Source organism: Sciurus vulgaris (assembly GCF_902686455.1).
Source record: "Sciurus vulgaris genome assembly, chromosome: 7".
In the NCBI taxonomy this organism is placed as follows: Eukaryota; Metazoa; Chordata; class Mammalia; order Rodentia; family Sciuridae; genus Sciurus; species Sciurus vulgaris.
In genome coordinates, this window is record NC_136467.1 from 119,549,637 (window position 1) to 119,559,980 (window position 10,344).

The window sequence follows — 10,344 nt, forward strand, 5'->3', positions numbered from 1 at the left end:
AGTTTGTTTACTTAGATTCTGCAGGTGATTCAGAGCTGCTATTTTAAAGGGGACAGCTGCTTCACTGAGATGCATACTATTTTTTTTTTTTTTACATTTACAGTGTTAAGATTTCTAGTCCCACTACCACACAAACATATAAGTATCTTAATCTTTATTAGAAGAATGTACTATAAAATGAACTGTTTTTTCTACTAACTTCCCATTTAGCAACAGTCACCATCAGAAAGGAAGGCTAAATAACTGTTAGAGAATTTCTAGAACAAATTAAAAACCATGAACCATTTATTCAAAATCTACAAACACTCCTCTGAACATCACCACTGGCAGCCTCTGACTCATCATATCACAGAAATGAATTTCTTTCATGCTTGGAAATCCCCCGACTACTCACTTCTGACTCCTTTCCTTTGTTCTGAGTATTTGCAGTGTCTTCTAAACTGGGATTAAATTTCAAACTTCACAGCAGGTAACACAACCTGATTCAAAGTCAAATCCCACCCTAGCCTAAATAAATATTCTTGAATGTTTTCAAGGCCACTGATTCTCAAAGCTAACTCACAACCCTATGTTTAGGAAATGGAAGTTTTAAGACTGATAAATATAGGCTCTCTGAGACTATATCTTTTCTTATTTTTGTATTCTCTATGCCTTTAATAATTAAACATTCTGAAATTTTTTCACAAAATAGTGACAGGCTTAAGAAAATGAACATGAAACGAAGTTGACTTTATTATATATTACAGGAATAAAGAACAAGGAGGAACACACATCTAAGCCTCCATTTCAAACCAAATTCTCCCTTAAGACAGTTTTACCTTAAAAGCTCTTAACCCTCAGTTCATCAGATTCAATTTCAGTTTTGTATTTCCTCTGCAGAAGTTCTAGCTAATTGTAAGGATTGATATTTCTTGACCTTTGATCTTAGAGTCATTCAAAGGACTTTAATGCTCTATCTTGCAAATGCCATATAGGTCCACTGGATCCATTTTATAAATCCATGACACAAGATAGAGGCTTAATGATTTTGTTTTTCCTGTATCTTGAAACATGTTGCCATCTAATCATCCGGGGAGTTATTTTACCAGTACCCATCAATTATATCCAACTCTGTTTAAAGAAAACGATAATAAGAAAAAGCAAAGTGACAGAACTGCCTATATTGAAAGATGACGCAATAGTGAAATAAATCATTATCCTTCAGTTTTCTCACTGCATCATCCAAAGTACTTCCAACATCTTTGAAGGGATAAAAGAAAACTAGAAACTTCATCTTTGTGATCTGCTTTTACTTTCAATGAACAGAATTAAGAATTCATAATTTTTCATTATCTGATGATGGTGGCAAAGAGAATTAAGGAGATGGTTCATAATTATTAGACAAATCTGAGGCATGGAGAGACAGAAAAAAGTACTCTAAGACTACACTGCTCAACTTAAAAGAACAATGGGATATACTTATCCAGTTACAGTATCAGGAAGGACTTTGCTATGCCATTTTCTGCAACATGAACACAGACCACTCAGTTCTGCTAGAAGTATGCTTTCATTTTTTTATGATGCCACAAACAAATTTGCTATATTAAAGTCATAATGAAAATTTCTAAAATTTTTCTCACATATTCTTTTATCCTTACTTCATAAAAAATGACTTAAATATTTTTTAAAAGGAACATCCACTGTAACTAAATGATAAACTGATTTTTTTCCAAAATAGCATTATAATTATACATAGTATGTGGGCTCATTGTGACAGAATCAAATGTGCAATGAATTTGATTTCAATTCCTATCCTCCCTTTTCCTCCTGTCTTCCTCTCCGACTCTACTGATCTTCCTTTCATTTCTCTTATTTACTTTTGATTTGCACTTTCTATACATATATAAAGGTGAAATTCCCTTTAGTACATTTATGTATGTACATAACATGATTTTGTTAAATCCATTCCATATTTACTCCCTCCCTCTCATTCTCCTCCTCCTACTCCACTGAACTTCCCTATATAGTTATGATATTCGACAACCCCCATACATTGCCTTCTTTCTCCTATATTGCTCTAGTTGACACATATGAGAGAAAACATTTGAACCTTGATTTTCTGAGTATTGCTTATTTCACTTGGCATGATGTTCTCCATTTCCATCCATTTACTAGTAAATGCCAGTGTTCATTCTTCTCTATGTCTGAGTAAGACTCCACTGTGTATATACACATTTTCTAGATCCATTCACGTACTGATTGGCATCTGGGCTGATTTCATAATTTGGCTACTGTGAATTGTGCTACTATAAACACTGAAGTGAATGTACTGCTATTATATGCTGATTTTAGCCCTTTTGTCTAAATACCAAGGAGTGGGATAGTTGGGTTGGATGGGGGTTCCATTTCTAGTTTTTTGAGGAATGTCCACACCACTTTTCAGAGTGGCTGTATTACCACCAACGTATTAGTGCACTTTTCCCCCCAGATTCTTGTATTTATTATTACCTGTGTTCTTGATAACCACCATTCTGACAGGAGTGAGATAAAAATCTTAGTGTAGTTTTGATTTGCGTTTCCCTTATTGCTAAGAAATGTTGAACATTTTTTTCATATTATTTGTTGGCCATTCGAGAAATATACTTTTCATTCTTTTGCCCATTTATTGACTGGGTTATTTGTTTTTGTTTTTTGGGGGTCATTGAGCTTTTTGAGTTTTTTATATATTCTGGATATTAATCCCCTGGTCAGATCTGGCAAAGATCTTTCTTCCCATTCTGTAGGCTCTTTCTTTGTGCTCTTAATCATTTTCATTCCAGTGCAGAAACTTTTTAATTTGATGGCATCCCACTTACTCATTCTTGGTTTTATTTCTTGAGCTGTAGGGAGTCTTGTTGAGGAAGTCTAATGTAGTGTTAACCTTGTTTTTTTCTAGCAGTTCCCAGTTTTCTGATTGAATTCCTCTGTTTGATTCATTTGATTTGACTTTTGTGCAGGGTGATTAACAGGGATTTAATTTTATTCTTCTACATAGGATTATCAACTTTTTCCAGAACCATTTGTTTTAAAGGTTGTCTATTCTCCAACTTTGTTTTGGCACTTTTGCCAAGTATCAGAAAGTTGTAAGCATGTCAGTTTGTCTCTATATCTTCCATTCTATTATAATTCCAATACCATGCAATTTTTGTTATTATAACTCCATAGTATAATTTGAGATTGGGTATTGTGATGTCTCCTGTATCACTTTTCTTGCTCAAAATTGCTTTGGCTACTGTGGATCTGTCACTCTTCCCAGTGAAGGACTGCTTTTTTCTAGTTCATTAGTATTTTGATGGGGATTACATTGTATCCATATATTGCTTTAGGTAGTATGGCCATTTTGACAATATTAATTCTGCCTATCCATGAACATGAAAGTTCTGTCCATCTTCTGATGTCTTCAATTTCTTTTTTCAGTGATCTACAGTTTCACTGAAGAGATCTTTCACCTCCTTGATTAGATTAATTCACACTTTTTATTCTGTTTTGTTTGTGGTTGTTGTGAAAGTGATCGTTTTCCTGAATTATTCTTAGCTGAACACTGTTGGAATATAGGAAATCTATTGATTTATAAGTGTTGATCTTGTATCCCTGCTACTTTGCTGACTTCGTTTATCAGCTCTAGAAGTCTTCTGGTGGAATTTTTTGGGGTTTCTAGATATAGGATCATGTCACCAACAAACATATTTTGAATTCTTCCTTGTCTTGTTCTTGATTACAGAGGAAAAGCTTTCAATTTTTTTCCATTCAGTATGATGCTGTCTCTGGGTTTGTCATGTACGCCCTTGTAATACTGAGGTAAGTTACTTCTATTCCTAGTTTCTCCATCATTTTTAATATGAATGATTGGTGTACTTTATCAAAGGTCATTTCTGTATCTATTGAGATGATCTTATGATTTTTGTTCTTTACTTAAGTGGTGAATTACATTTATTGATTTGCGTATGTTGGAACAACCTTGCATCTTGGTTTGGTGATGAAGTCTGCTTAATCATGGTGTATTATCATCTTAAGGTGTTTTTGAATATATTTTGCTACCATTATATTATAGATTTTTGCATCTATGTTCCTTGGGGATACTGGTCTGTAGTTTTCTTTCCTGATGTGTCTTTTTTGTTTTGTTTTGTTTTTGTTTTCATTATCAGTGTTATATTGGCTTCATACAATGTATTTAGGGGGAGTCCCTTCCTTTCATCATAGAATAATTTGAGGAAGACTGGTGTCAGTTGTTCTTTAAAGGTTTAGTAGAATTTATCTGAGAATCCTAGACTTTTCACTGCTTTTTCAATTTCATTACTTGATGTTAGTCTGTTTAGCTTTTTTTTTTTTTTTTCCTGAATCAATTCAGGCAAGTAATACGTGTCCAGAAATTTGTTACTGTCTTCTAGATTTTCTAGTTTACTATAGTTTCTAATGATCCTCTGGATTTCAGAAGTGTCTGTGGTGATATCTCCTTTTTCTTCTCTAATTTTGCTGATTTGGGTCTTTTCTTCTTTTGGTTAGTTGAGCTAAGGGTTTATCAATCTTATGTACCTTTTCAAAGAAGCAACCTTTATTGAGTTGATCCTATATATTCTTTTTCTGTCCACAACTTCATTAATTTGGGCTCTGAGCTTTAGTATTTCCCATTTTCTATTGATTCCACAGAGAATATTTAAAACATAAAATTTCTTCCCTATTACCACCACCCTGAGTCAAACACTATACATTTTGGTGTTTCACATTTTAAAAAACTCTATAGTATGTAGATACCTAGTTCACAAAACTACAATAGTACAGTAATTTATTTCAGCTTGTTTCTTTCATTCAAAAACATACTTAACAGTAAAAAATGTAATTACATAAACTTATTAGAAATTTTACAATTTTAACAATTAGCATTCTAGAGAACCTACCTAATCATAACCAGAAATCATTACAATATCCTGAGGTACAATTATAGAGGTCACAGATAGGAAGCTGATATTGCCTCCCAAGTAGATAAAAATGATAACTTTCAAACAGAACACCAAGGGGTTAGGAATGTGACTCATGTAGAACACTTGCCTACATGCGGGGGGCCTCGGGTTCAATTCCTAGCAACTCACGCTCCACCAAAAAAAAGATAAAGAATATTCACAGAAAAGAATCATGTAGCCCTCGTTTGCCTAATTTTGAAATAATGACTACAGCTCTCATATTATTCCAGATTATGATTATGGTATTGCCCTGATTTATAAGTGCTGGTCTCATCATAATGTAGTTTTTGTTTAAATGTCCCCTAATTTCTCAGAATATAAGATATGCCTATGAATAAAATAGAATCCTAAATCAGTTCAAATTCTCCTACTGACAGATCTATCACCACCAGCCTACTTATCATCCTCTAGGTAGGAACTACCAGCTAGGTATGGCTGCTCCTCAAGTCAATGATTTCTATTACCATTTTAAGAAAATCTTGTACTTTTAAATTTACTCCTTGTTTCCTTGCTATGTTTTCCTAGTGCCCTTAGAATGGTATTCCAATTGTACGGGGGGGGGGGGGGGGGGAGTTGCAGTGTACATGTACAGACACACACATACATACATACACAAAACCATGCATTAAGTCAAAAACAGAGAAATTTCCAGCAGGGTTCTGGTTCTACTTCACCAGCAAGGTGCTGCTTACAATTAATTTTAATATTGTAACAGGAAATATTTTTTCCTTTATGTTTTAATCTGGGAACAAGAACAAATCCAGTAATAGAATGTCAACATTAATATGAAGGGAGACAAAAATGACTTAATAACACTGCAGCAGGATTAATATTGTACAATAGATCATGCAACCATAAAACTCTTGACAAATTCATTTTTGTATCACTGTATATTCTTCCTAATAGGGCAGGGCATATCTAAAAGGCTATTAATACCGACTGCATGATGTTGATCAAATTACACTGAAGGGGAGGCATTTAGCAAGAGATAGGAGAAGAGAACTGCCCTCACCCAACTGCAGCTTACATTTAAATGCAGCATAGAGAAGAATAAGGCTGAGTGGATTGAAGCAGAAAGCTACCACTTAATTGAAATCAAAGGTACAACTCAGAAAATGGGTTGATGGTCACCAGGAAATCTGCTTCTATTTTAAGAAGAGGAATTAAGACTGAAAAATAGAAATGATAGGAGGGATTCTACTGCAACAGATCTAAACAAGGTACCAAACCAGTAGACTTTGGTCTACTGGGACCAGTAGGGGTATCCTAACCTAGTTTAACACAAAAGAAGGTACCTGGTCCTTACACAAAATGTACACTAAAAATAACTTCTGTTTCCAGGCACTCTGGGACAACATTTATTTTCCTGCCTGAAACAACCAAATAACCCAGACAAAAGTGTATGGATTTTTAAGTCTCTGAATATCTAGCAAAAAAAAAAAGGATAGTGATCCGAGAAAGATAGAAAATAAAGGAGACCAACCCTATGACTGTCTCTCCTTGAAGAGTTCTCAGGTCCAGAGAAAGGGAAGGAAATAGGAGACGGAGCTCAACTGTAGTCCGAGCTTTGTGGGCATGCAAACTATAAGCAGGTATAGTTCCAGTGGGTCCTATACCTGGCTTAATGCTCTGCTCTTGTCATAGTAAAACTCTAATTTAAAAAAAAAAAAAAAAAAAAGAGCCTACATTTTCATTTCAAAGTGGGCTCTACAAATTATATAGCTGGTCCTGCCCAGCAAATGTCCTGAGCTGAAGAAATGAGCTGAAAGTCTGGTGAGAACAAAACAGAATTCATAGAACAGAACAACTAATAAGCAAGAGTTATATACCGGTAGAGTATTAAGGAGAGTACAGATCAATACATTCATATGAAAAAACTATGAAGTCAAGAAAAGACCTATCTGAAAGGCTTAGCAGAAACAGTGTCTCAACAGAGTCTGCTCCCAAAGGTCAGACTAAAAGAACCTTCAATTCAGGGGCACTGGGTAGAGTACTCAAGAAGGTCTTAACTGAGAAATAAGAGAAAAATTGACCCTAGACTAAAAACCACTCCAAATTCAACATTAAAAAAACAAGAAACTCACCAAAGTAGGACTCCAAAAGATCAATTTGTTTCCAAGTACAGTAGTCCTCCCTTATGTGCAGTTTTGCTTTTGTAATTTTAGTTATCAGAAGCTAACCATTATCCAAAAGTATTAAATTAAAAAATTCAGAAATAAACAATTTCATATTCATACAACTTCTATCACAGTATACTGCTGTAAGTATAGTATTTTATTATTATTGTTAATCTATTACTTTGCCTAATTTATAAATTAACCTTTATCATTGGTATGTCTATACAGGTGAAAAACACGGTATATGAAGGATTCAAATTTATTCATGGCTGCAGAAAACTACTGAGGGTCTTAGAATATAAAAGGAGAAGATGCTGCAATTTAACTGCATCCTAGAACAAAGTCCAATAAGATCTTTAGGTAATAAAATAACATTCAGCACCCAAGAAGGTAAAATTCACAAGATCAGGTATTCAAACAAACATGGCCAGGAATACAAAGAAGAAAGTATGCAGCATGAGTGAAATAATCACAGAAAACCAATTCAGAACTGATGCAGATGTTAGAATTAGCAGAAATAGATATTAACACAACACAGAAGAAATTTCTAGGTTACCACTAAAGCAGAACTTAGGTGGAATTTTATAGCACTGAACAATTTTGTTGGAAAATAAGATCTCATCAGGGCACATCGACTGGGGAGACGGAGGCAAGATCCCAAATTTGAGGCCAGCCTGAGCAACTTGGTGGAAATCCTCCCTCAAAATAAAAAATAAAACTAAGGGCTGGGGATGCAGTTCTGTGGTAGAGTGCCCCTGGGTTTAACCCCCAGTCCTAAAAAAATCAAAGAGAGAGACAGCGATATGGATTAAGGATAGGGGAAGGGGAAGGGAAACGGGATCATCAATAAACTAAGCTTCCACCTTGAAACTAGAAAATGAACAAATTAAACTCAGAGTAAGCAGAAGAAAGGAAATTATTAAGATTAAAGTGAAAAATCCATGAAAGAGCACAAAAATAAGAAAAGCAATGAAACCGAAAGCTGGTTCTTTGAGATGAACTGGTTTTATAGATAAATCTTTAGCCAAAGTAACTAGGGAAAAAACAGAAAAGGTACGAATTGCCAATATCAGGTATCAGAGGTACCTTCATTATACCTTGGAGATACTAAAAGCACAAAGAAATATTATGAACTTCATGCCATAAAAGGATAATGGATCACAACCAAATGGGGATTATCTCCAAAATGCAGAACTGTTTTGAAATTTGTAAATCAGGGTAATTAAATTATCATATTTACAAACTGAAACCATAAAATCATCCCAAAACACATAAAAAAGAATTTGCAAAATTCAATATTCATTCTTGATTTTTTAAAAAAACCCTCAATAAAATAGAAATAAAAGAATTTCCACAACCTAACCAAGAGCATCTATGAAAAACCTAAAGCTAGACTCACATTTACTAGGTATCTAAACCAGACATGAAAAGGTGACACTGCCTTTATTCACTGACATAATAGCAAATTTAAGGAATCAGCAATAAAGCTAGCAGAACTAATACTAAGCTTACCAAGGTTCCAGAATACAAAAACAATGTAGTATCTAAACAGAAACAAAAAATCTTAAATTCCCTTTATAAATAGCATCAAAAATATTAAATGCTTAGACATATGATGAAAAATGTGAAAGACCAACACAACAAAGACTACAAAATATTGTTGAGAAAGAGTTTTCAATAAACAGAGAAGGATATCTTGATCACAAATTTAAGACTTGGTATTATTAAGGTGCCACTCTACCCTAGTTGACATATAGGTTCACAGCAACCCCTATCATCAACTCAGCAAACTTTTCTGTAGAAACTGACAAACTAATTTTAAAACTTGTAATGAAATGCAAAGGACCTAGAACAGTCCAAACAATTGTGGAAAAAGATGAATAAAGTTGAAATAAATAATTATCAATGCTTGATTTTAAGAATTATTATAAAACTTCAGTAATCAAGAGAATATGGTATTGGCATAATGACAAATAGATTAACGTGACAGAAAATGCAATCCAGAAACAAACCCCACATACAGATGAACAAATGGTTTTTGGACAAAGACCTAAAGGAAATGCAATGGAGAAAGGACAGATTTTTTTTTAAACTACTGGTGGTAGCAAAAAATAATCCTGAATTGATACCTTATACCACATGAAAAAATTAACAGAAAAGTCAAAGATCAATGTAAACATAAAACCATAAAAATTCTTAAAGGAAACATGAGAAAATCTTTAAAAATATATTCTTAAAAAATGGGATACATTGAACTTCATTGGAATTAAGCTTCAAGCTTCTGTTCTTTGAAAGTCTTTATTAAGAGAAGCATCAACCATAGTGTAAGAAAATCTTTGCACACGAGGCAGGAGTTGTATCCAGAATATTCAAAAATTATTTAAAATGTCATTAATAAAATGAACAACCCAATTTTAAAATGGGCCAAAAAAATTAAGACAGTCCACCAAAAAAGATACATGAATGATATGTAAGTGCATGAAAAGATACTCAGTATTATCAGAAGAATGCAAATTATTACCACAATGAGACACTAATACATACATACATACTACAAGACCTAAAATCAAAAAGAATGACCAAGCCAAATTTTGGGGGATATATGGATGAAGTGGAACTCCTATGCACTGATGTAAGAGCCTTATACACTATAACTACTTTGGAAAAGATTGGCAGTTTGTATAAGCTAGTCATTCCATTTCTAGGCATTTACCCCAAAGAAAATGACTGTCAAATAAAGACTTCCATGTGAACATTCATAATAGCTTTATTTGAAATACGTGAAACTTGGAAACAATCAAAACGCCCATCAACAGATAAATATATAAGCAACCTATGGTATTATTCACACAATGGATGCTATTGTATTAGTTCATTTTCTGTTGCTATAACTGATATTAGGTATAAAAGAAATGAGATTTACTTAGCTCACAATTTCGGAGGTTGAAAGCCCAAAATGAGGTGACCCCCCATCTATTGGGCCTCTGGTCAAAGTTGCGTTGCAGCATACTACATTGCAGATAACATCATGTGGGAACAGGAATGAAAGCGACAAGTGAGAAATATATATAGTCAAGAGATTTAAGAGAGATGAGAGGCTCTCTTATACAAATCTCTTCTCATGGAAACAAACCCACTCCTCAAGACCAGCATTAATCCATTCCAAGGATGGTGTCCCCAGGCACCTAAGTACCTTTCACTAGGTCTACCTCTAAAGGTTCTGCCACCTTAACACGGCCACATTGGAACCA

The 10,344-nt window shown here is 34.1% G+C and overlaps 1 protein-coding gene across 5 annotated transcripts in view; it reads right to left on the bottom strand.

The window, feature by feature from the left end:
* The window catches only part of ZFAND3 (zinc finger AN1-type containing 3), a 383,326-nt gene that overhangs the window by 176,121 nt on the left and 196,861 nt on the right, over nt 1–10,344 (bottom strand). The window lies entirely within an intron of this gene.